General features: G+C 36.3%; 1 pseudogene; it reads right to left on the reverse strand.

Moving 5' to 3' along the window:
• Nucleotides 1-869: 869 nt before the first annotated feature.
• Nucleotides 870-1,840, reverse strand: LOC103691598 (methionine adenosyltransferase 2 subunit beta pseudogene; annotated as a pseudogene).
• Between the last annotated feature and the right edge of the window lie 7,039 nt (nucleotides 1,841-8,879).

Here is an 8,879-nt window from a genome sequence, read left to right on the forward strand (position 1 = left end):
TTACCAACACAGCTTATCTCTGCAACTACAGGTATTATTTACCTTATGAGACATTGAGGGATAGGATCTTAGAAGAACTTGGTACCTCTATAAAGTCTTACGACTAGTAACTAGATGGCATGATAATAGATCGTAACATCTGTTTTACACACACACACACACACACACACACACACACACACACACACACACAAGCACTCTCCCAAGTCTTTGCCACATGGTGTTATAAAGAAGGCATCAGGCTGTACAAGTTCTTATATACATAACACATTAAAGGATCAAGAATTTAAAAACCATACTTACAGTGGCAAAAATAGTTTCTTTCCTCCAAGGTTTTTGGTCTGGGCTTAAACAAAGCAAATAGTGTATACCAATAATTTTCATATGATTATACACACATTGAAACTATCAATATATAAGAGCCAACATACCAAACAACAACAAAAAGGGAAGTTTTAGGAATGAGTAATTCACTTCATCTGAAGTCTAACATTCTGTTTCATCCCAGGCCTCAGACATTAAGAATCGTAATTTCTAGGGGCTGGGGATTTAGCTCAGTGGTAGAGCGCTTACCTAGGAAGCGCAAGGCCCTGGGTTCGGTCCCCAGCTCCGAAAAAAAAGAACAACAAAAAAAAAAAAGAATCGTAATTTCTTATATTTGAATAGCAAGGTAAGCCAGAACAAAACAATTAACAGAAAGTCCTGTATGCCCTCAGTCGGTCCAATGTTCCCCTGATGCAACAGCATCATTTACTTGAAGGGTCGTGTGTCACAATTAAGGAGTACTCATTAAAAAACTATTTCCTTTATTCTTGAAAAAGTGCCACATACTGTACTTTTCATTTTAAAAGAAATACACAACACATAAACTAGTGAAAGATGGTCTGTCTCCATCTCCTGGCATTGAGCAAAGATCAGAGTGATTCTTTGATTCCAATTTGAGATGGTGTCCACTGGCCAGTGCACAAGTCTCCAATTTGAAGCAATGAAGCTTAGTATTTTGGGGCGTTGCATCCCATGGCAGGGCTAACAGTGACTGCTGGGAAGGTTGAAGGCATCTGCAGTTGCACACACCATTTCATACTTAGTCACCTGCTCATTGCCAGACCAGTGAAAGGTTCCCTTAATGGACGGATTCAGCATCCTCTTCTCTGTCAGCTGCCAGCACACACTGGCTACATCTTCAGAGTTCCATGGGAAACTCTGCTGCCAATTGTCCATTGTTGCTGGTTTGCTGCTGAACTAAACCTTGTCGAACATAACAGTCACATCAATTTATTCAAACTTTTCAACTTCCCCATTCAGAACAGTAATTCTCAACACAACATTCCCTAAATTATTCTCCAGGACCACCTTTTTTCCGTCTAACTTTGTTTTCCCACACAGATCCAGGGGACCTGTATATCTACTACCATGTAAGCGGGATTTGTGCCATCAAACACATAATCTGACCTAATGTACATGAGAAATGTTCCAACCCCAGCTGCCACTTTTGCTAAATTCCCAGCAGCACCACATTCAGCTGGGAGGCAGCATCTGGATGACTCTCCACATCTGCTCTTCTTTCTGCAGCACAGTGTACTATAACGTGAGGCTGAAAATCATGAATGGGGTGATGAACTGCTTCAGAATCCAACAGGCTCACTTGCTCGAATTTTGGTCTTGCTCTTTGAAAGCTACTGCCAACAGCATGCCCATTGCTCTGCTGAAGTTCCTTGTAAACCTCTCTGCCAAGAAGCATGGGGCAACCGATAATGACAACCCGCCTGCAAGGGATGTAAACTTCTTCCATTTCCACATCACTGTTCATCACTGAAAGAAGTTAGGATACAACCTGGAGGCAGGAGCTCACATAGGCCTTAGAGAAACTGCTTTTGGGCTTCCTCCTGTTATTTATTTACTTTGTTAGACTAAATTATGTTGTGAAGAAGCCACAATAAATGAGAATGAAAAGCTTAGTTACAAATGGAAATATTAGATTTCTTACAGTAACTTCCATTTGACCAACGTGATCTACGCCAAAGCAATTTCACACATAGTATTTTTATCCTCAAAACTCTAAGACCTCCTAAAATACAGAAAATCTTATAGTTTATAAATAAGACCTGAATGCTTACTCTAAAGCTATAGAGCCAATAAGTCACAGAACAGAACTCAGTACGGGTGCTTCCTCTTAGGACCTTCGCTGAACCAGGATCCTTTCACCACCATTCACCAAACTCAGTGTTCTCTCTCTCTCTCTCTCTCTCTCTCTCTCTCTCTCTCTCTCTCTCTCTCTCTCTCTCTCTCTCTCTTTCTATGCAGTTATTCAGAAGCCAAAACTGGGTACCGAGTGCCTAGAGCAAAAGTTCCAAGCAGCTGCAAGTCCCAAGTAAGCGTTGGGTTCTCAACTTTGGTCTTCTTAAAGAGTGTCAAGCACTCTTAGTCACTGAGCCATCTCCAGTCCTCATTCATGATTTCAAGCCTAACTTTTAGCATATAGGAAAGTGTTGCCCTCTTTTTGTTTTCATTTCTCTGCTGTCCTGGCTCCTGGTTATGACCCACACTCAATTTTTCTCATTGCTCCTTTTTTGTTCTAACATTTTTCTTTATATTTCCAGAAAATTTCAGCATTATCCATTAAAATACTAAATTCCTCAAAATTAACAATTGGACATTTTGTTTCATGTTCAACATTATCTTCATTTTCAAAATTATAGTTTGAAATATATGTGTGCTTAATATATAATAATATATGTGCTTAACATTTATTTCTATGAACAATTTCACCTCTCATAATTTTCACATGTTTATGTTGTTGGAGTTTTGCTATTTAAAATGCCTCTCAGACAAAACACTAAACCAGAGAACACATGCTGTGAGATGTTGAAAGAAATTTTTGAACGAAATTATACCAGAAACAAAATTGTATGGGATCCTTTAAGAAAATAGCAGTGTGTGACTAGAAAGAACTTTGTCTGGTATTTCCCCAGGAGTCATGATTCCTCATTCACTGATTCAGTGAGCACAACTATTTGACTGAACATGACACAGTTAATGAGCTCCCTCTCCTTACACATCACACTAATGACCAACAATGAACTCTGACTTCAAAATACTAAACATGTGTGTGCAGTTTGGCATGTGTGTGAAGGTATCCTTCGATATATGCACATGCATGTGGAGGCCAGAGAACAATATTGGATGCCATTGTTTGTATACATTCCTCCCTGTTTTCATAAGCCAGTTTCGTTCAATGCAGTGGAGCTTCCTCAAGAGTCAAGGCTTCTGTTCAATGGGGACTAAGGAAATAACCTGTCTCCACTTAACCAACACTGGAATAAGAAGTGCTATCACATCTGGCTTTTTAAGAGGCATCTTGGAGTCTCCAACTCAGATTCTTCTGCTTCCAAGGCAAGCTCTTTATACATTTCTCCCGCAATTAAAATAGTGCATGTGCATTTCTTAACAATTTTATGATCACTCATGTTCAAACCAGGACTCGTATTCTCTGCTCTGGAGCAACACAGTATGTATGGTTCTAAGTAGATGGGGTTTTGAAAATTATGAAAAAACAAAAAATGCTAGGATTTTCTATCTAAATATGTTTATATAATCCCACAATTCCAAAGACTTAAATATGGCTTGCAGACATAATTTAGTGTGGACAAGTGCTTGGCAGAGTATGTGTGTGGTCAGATGATTCCCTAGATTATCCATTTTCACCTTCCAACTTAATTTAGACAAAGTCTATTGTTCTCTTTTACACATGCAGCACGCTGGTGCTGTAGCCTTTGGATTCTCCAATCTATTGTGGTAAGAACAGTGAGATTCTAGATTCACACTCCTGTATTCAGTTTTATGAACTGGGCAGTCTCTCTAACACTAAATGTATACATTTCAAATTAGCATATTATATACAGACTTGGTGACACTTTCACATATTACATGGACCTGTAGGTATCTGCTGAGTGTGCTACAGATCACCATGGTTCATCTGTTTTAATTCTATTCCTAATAAGAATCACCAACAAATATATATATATATATATATATGTGTATATATATATGTGTGTGTGTATGTATGTATATGTATATGTATATGTATATGTATATGTATATGTATATGTATATGTATATGTATATGTATATGTATATGTATATGTATATGTATATGTATATGTATATGTATATGTATATGTATATGTATATGTATATGTATATGTATATGATGTATATGTATATGATGTATATGTATATGTATATGTATATGTATATGTATATGTATATGTATATGTATATATGTATGTATGTATAAATCAGATATGGAAATAATGTCTGTATTTTAGGGAGAAAATGATAGATTCCTTGTCTCTAAGTCTTCAAGAAAAATTGCTTATATCAAGGATAGAGGGGTGCCTTGGTAAAAATTGCCCACTGTACAATCTGGAAGACTGAAGTTCTGATTATAACATCTGTATGACAAAATATTCATCTCTCAAATGCCTGTCCCTAGAGTGCCAAAGGATATTATATGCTTTTCTGGCTTCTGCAGGTGTTCAGGCACATACATACATCCCACAAAATAATGCACATATATCCATGCGGAAACCTATACATACCGAAACAAACAAACAAACAAATACATACATATATTGTACAAAAATTACTCATGGAAGGAAATATACAAAACTAAACTAATGTTATGAGTCAGAATTCTTTTAATAAAGTACCATTTTATTGACTCTATAATACTTTATATTTGCAAATATTAATTAAGAATATTATTCATTACTTTCCATATTAGTTTTAAAGACTTTGTCTAAGAATGTATTCTGGAAACTTCCTTTAAGTGACCTTATCTCAAGATAAGAAAGATTGTGACAACAAAAATAGCTCCTTCATGACTCAATCAATTCTTGATCCCAAGCACACACAGAAAGCCATCTATTTTTGAGACCTCTTTTCACATGGAGAATTTTAGTATAGATTCCAAGAATGTACTTTGCTTTTGGACTTCATAGGGAACTACTTTATACAATTTCAACTAATCAGCTTGTCTGATACTTAGTCTGTATATTGAATTTGAAATGAGAGAAGACACTAGTATATGAGAAATTTAACTGTCCTTTTTGTGCTCAGGTACCTCAAAAACAAATCTTCTCTGTCTAATGATCAAATTATAGGACAAACAGAGCTTTATTTTAGCAATATTTTACAAAAGAGCTTACCAGGTAAAGAAACACATTGAGGAATACAGAGAAAAGCACAGTTATATAAAATTGGTAAGGAGAACAAAACCGCCAAACAGGAAGACAGTCTGCATAAGGATATATAGTATTAAAGAAAATACCTTGTGGCTTGAGCTGTGTTTGCAATATATTGCTTTTCATGTCCTAAACTTCTAAATATGTGCCCACAGAAGTAATTCAAAGAGAATGAAATCAAATTATTGATAACATTTAATGATTATCTTTCCACACTTACTTTTAAGGAGACATTTATTTGTATTAATACATTCCTGTAAATGTGCATGTTACAAAACAAAATACTTCTTTTGTTTGAATTATAGCATAGTTTGCCATGGACTCCAAAAACAAAGTAAAAATAAAATACATGATTGATTAAAAAATATATCTTTTTCTGGCAAATGTTTCCAGGCGTGTGTGTGTGTGTGTGTGTGTGTGTGTGTGTGTGTGTGTGTTTGTGTGTGTGTGTCTATATGCATGCTTGTGAGCATATGTTTACATGTATATGTGTGTTTGTGTGCATACCTGTGAAATGAAGCCAGAAGCGCTTGTCTTGGTGTATGTTCTAGTTTGCTTCTTTGTTGATTTGACTAATTTCCATGACCAAATTATGTTAAGGAAGAGAGAGTTTCTTTCTGTTTATGGTTACTGAGGAATATAATCTGTACTATCAGGGAAATTTCTATATGGTAGCAGGTAATTCAACCTAGTAGATCACTCTGCTTTCATACAAAAGGAATAGAGAGAAAACAAAGGGAGTTAGGAAAAAAAAACTAATCCATAATATCCATTTGCACCGATATTCTTTATGTCGCAAAGCCTCATGTCACAAAATTCCCATAATCTCCACCAAGAGCACAGCCAATTGGAGGCCATAGTGTGACACAAGTGAACCTAGAGAGGACATTTCTCATTCAATCCACCAGAGCTCTATAGTGACAAGTTTGAGAATAATCTGAAAATTTACTCCTTTCAGATGAAAACAGGCTCTATGAGAAAAGATTCTACCATTTCCACCTACACTTTGTACACAGTGCACATATACAACATGAGTGGGGAAGCTTAACAAAGTGCACAACTGTGAGGAAGATAATAGGGCAGGCATAATTAGTTGAAAGTAATTGGGAAAGACCCAGAAGAGCAGTATTCCTGGTAGGGATATCTTCATCCTCTGTCTGCATTCTTATTTTAGAGGGAGAGAAAAACAAATCAATCAAGAAAGAGGGAATTGAGGATGTTACAAGAATGGAACCTGTCCTAAGATTTCTCCTATGACCCACAAGTATTAAAAACTCAACTTAACCTGTCACAAGCTGATTTCCATCAGGCTATTACATTTATACATGGAGGACAATGCCTATGAGTATTACCCCCATAGTCATAATAAGGCAGAACAGTGAAAGCTGTATTGCTAGAATATTGGAAACCTACCATAGGTTTAAGAGCCAGTTAAATCCAAGAAATCAGCATATGCTAAATAGCATTTTCAAGTCTACAGTCATGTCTAAGTAGCTGTGACTGCTATAAAGTCTGACTAGGGAAATTAGAGCAGGTGTCATTCAAGCTTACAAACATATCTGGTAAGGCATGTATGTTTTCTGATGCTGCTCACTGAGATAAGATATCAACAGTCCAGCAAAACACAGCTCTCTCTAAACTTGTCTAATCACGTGAAACACAAAGTAATTTGTGATTGCTGTAAGTGTAATATAATTAGCAATACCTTACAGACTTATTTTGCTGGGAGTTATAGTTTCAGAACTGCTGACTGCATATTAAAGCTCATAACACGTTGGAAAGGACATCTGCTTCTGAAATAAAATTTTCTACTAACAAGCATTCAACAATTTTGAGATACTACTATGAACTGAGAATTCCAATACTTTAAAATATACATTTTAACTTACTGTCCCTACAAACAGCGACGTTAAATACTCACAGACACACAAACACATATATGTACATAAATAAATGATGCTGTAGGTTCTTCAGGTAGTGAAGTACTTGCCTTTTGAGCATGTAAACCTAATTTTAGATTTCCAGAACAGTGTAAAAGTCAGGAACGGTGTCCTTATCCAATAGAAAGACTGCTTGCTTTTAGGAGGCATAAATGGGGGGATTACGGTGTTTTGTTTTTCATGGCTTGCCACACCTATTTGATAAGTTCCAGGTCTAGGAAGAGAAAATCTCAAGAAAATTTGGTGATGAGAAATAGAAGGGAAAACATGATATAGACTTTTGGCCTCCATATCCATGTTCACTCTGCTCAATGCACACATGCACCTATATATGAATATATACAAAAGCAAATGTGATACACAAAAATATAAGAAAAGAAAAATAAGTTAGCAAATCAAATCCTCCTATGTACCTACAGATATGTTCTGAGAATATTTGATTAGGAGATCTCAAGCCTTATTTTTGTGATTTTATGTGTATGCGTATTAGACTCCATGGATGTCTGAATACTGTATGGGTGGGCAATGTGTGAGAAGAAAAGAAAAGGTTACAGATTCCTCAGGATTGGAGTTATCCTCAGTCATGAGCCACCATATGGGTGATGGGTATTGAACCCCCATTTTCAGCACAAGCAGACAGTGATCCTAATTTCTGAGACATCTTTCTTGCCCCCATTAGTTGATTTTCTCATACATGCCTATGTCCTAGAATTACGTTCCAAATTATAATGACTATGAAATAATCAGACAATATCTTATCATAGAAACATTTTTGTGAGACTGAGAGATTGCTATTCAATGCATATAAATAGACACACAGAAACACACCGATATAAATACACTCACACCACATACAGACACACAGGCACACACACAGACAAAGACACAGAAACATGAGTCCATGTACATATATATATATATATATATATATATATATATATATATACATATATATATGTGTGTGTGTGTGTGGAGAGAGAGAGAGAGAGAGAGGGAGAGAGAGAGAGAGAGAGAGAGAGAGAGAGAGAGAGAGAGAGAGAGAGAGCAGGAATAAAAATCAGAGGAAAACTGCACTATTAAAAGGATTTTAAAATGAAATCATTGTTTAGGAGATTTGCTCCTAGACAATCCAACTGCCCTGGCCCATCTGTTCACTGGTTATATCAATGGCAAATTAAAAGTAGATTCTGCACTGCTGCTCTTACTGGTAGAGCACAAATGATTACAATCTTGCAATTGTGACACTCATTAAATTGCATACCAAGCAAAGTTGACAGTGGACTCACAAATCCAATTTAAGCTAGAAAGCATGTAACCATTATTTGTTGGTATTTAACAGAGTGTCAGTGTTCTTGCTTTAGCAAATAAGGGAGCAGCAGAAGCAGCTCATCTGCACAAATCCTTTGGGGCTGGAATGAACCATTTTCCTCAGCAAGAAATCCCCTACCTTTGACACAGAAGGTAAGATCAGACGAAAACTCTGGGAGCTGGGATTGTAATGAGCCTTGTTATAAATATGATCACCCACCCACTTTTTTTAAAGGAAAAGAGAATTAGATTTACATTATTTGAAATTTTGGTCCACACAAACTCTCTAATCTAACAGTTTTGACATTTTGTTGCATACACAATACTCCATGGGTTATTAACAGAACTATTGGGAGGAACATAACTGACACTATGAATATATATT

The sequence above is a fragment of the Rattus norvegicus genome, chromosome 13 (assembly GCF_021556685.1).
Source record: "Rattus norvegicus strain SHRSP/BbbUtx chromosome 13, alternate assembly SHRSP_T2T, whole genome shotgun sequence".
Taxonomy (NCBI): Eukaryota; Metazoa; Chordata; class Mammalia; order Rodentia; family Muridae; genus Rattus; species Rattus norvegicus.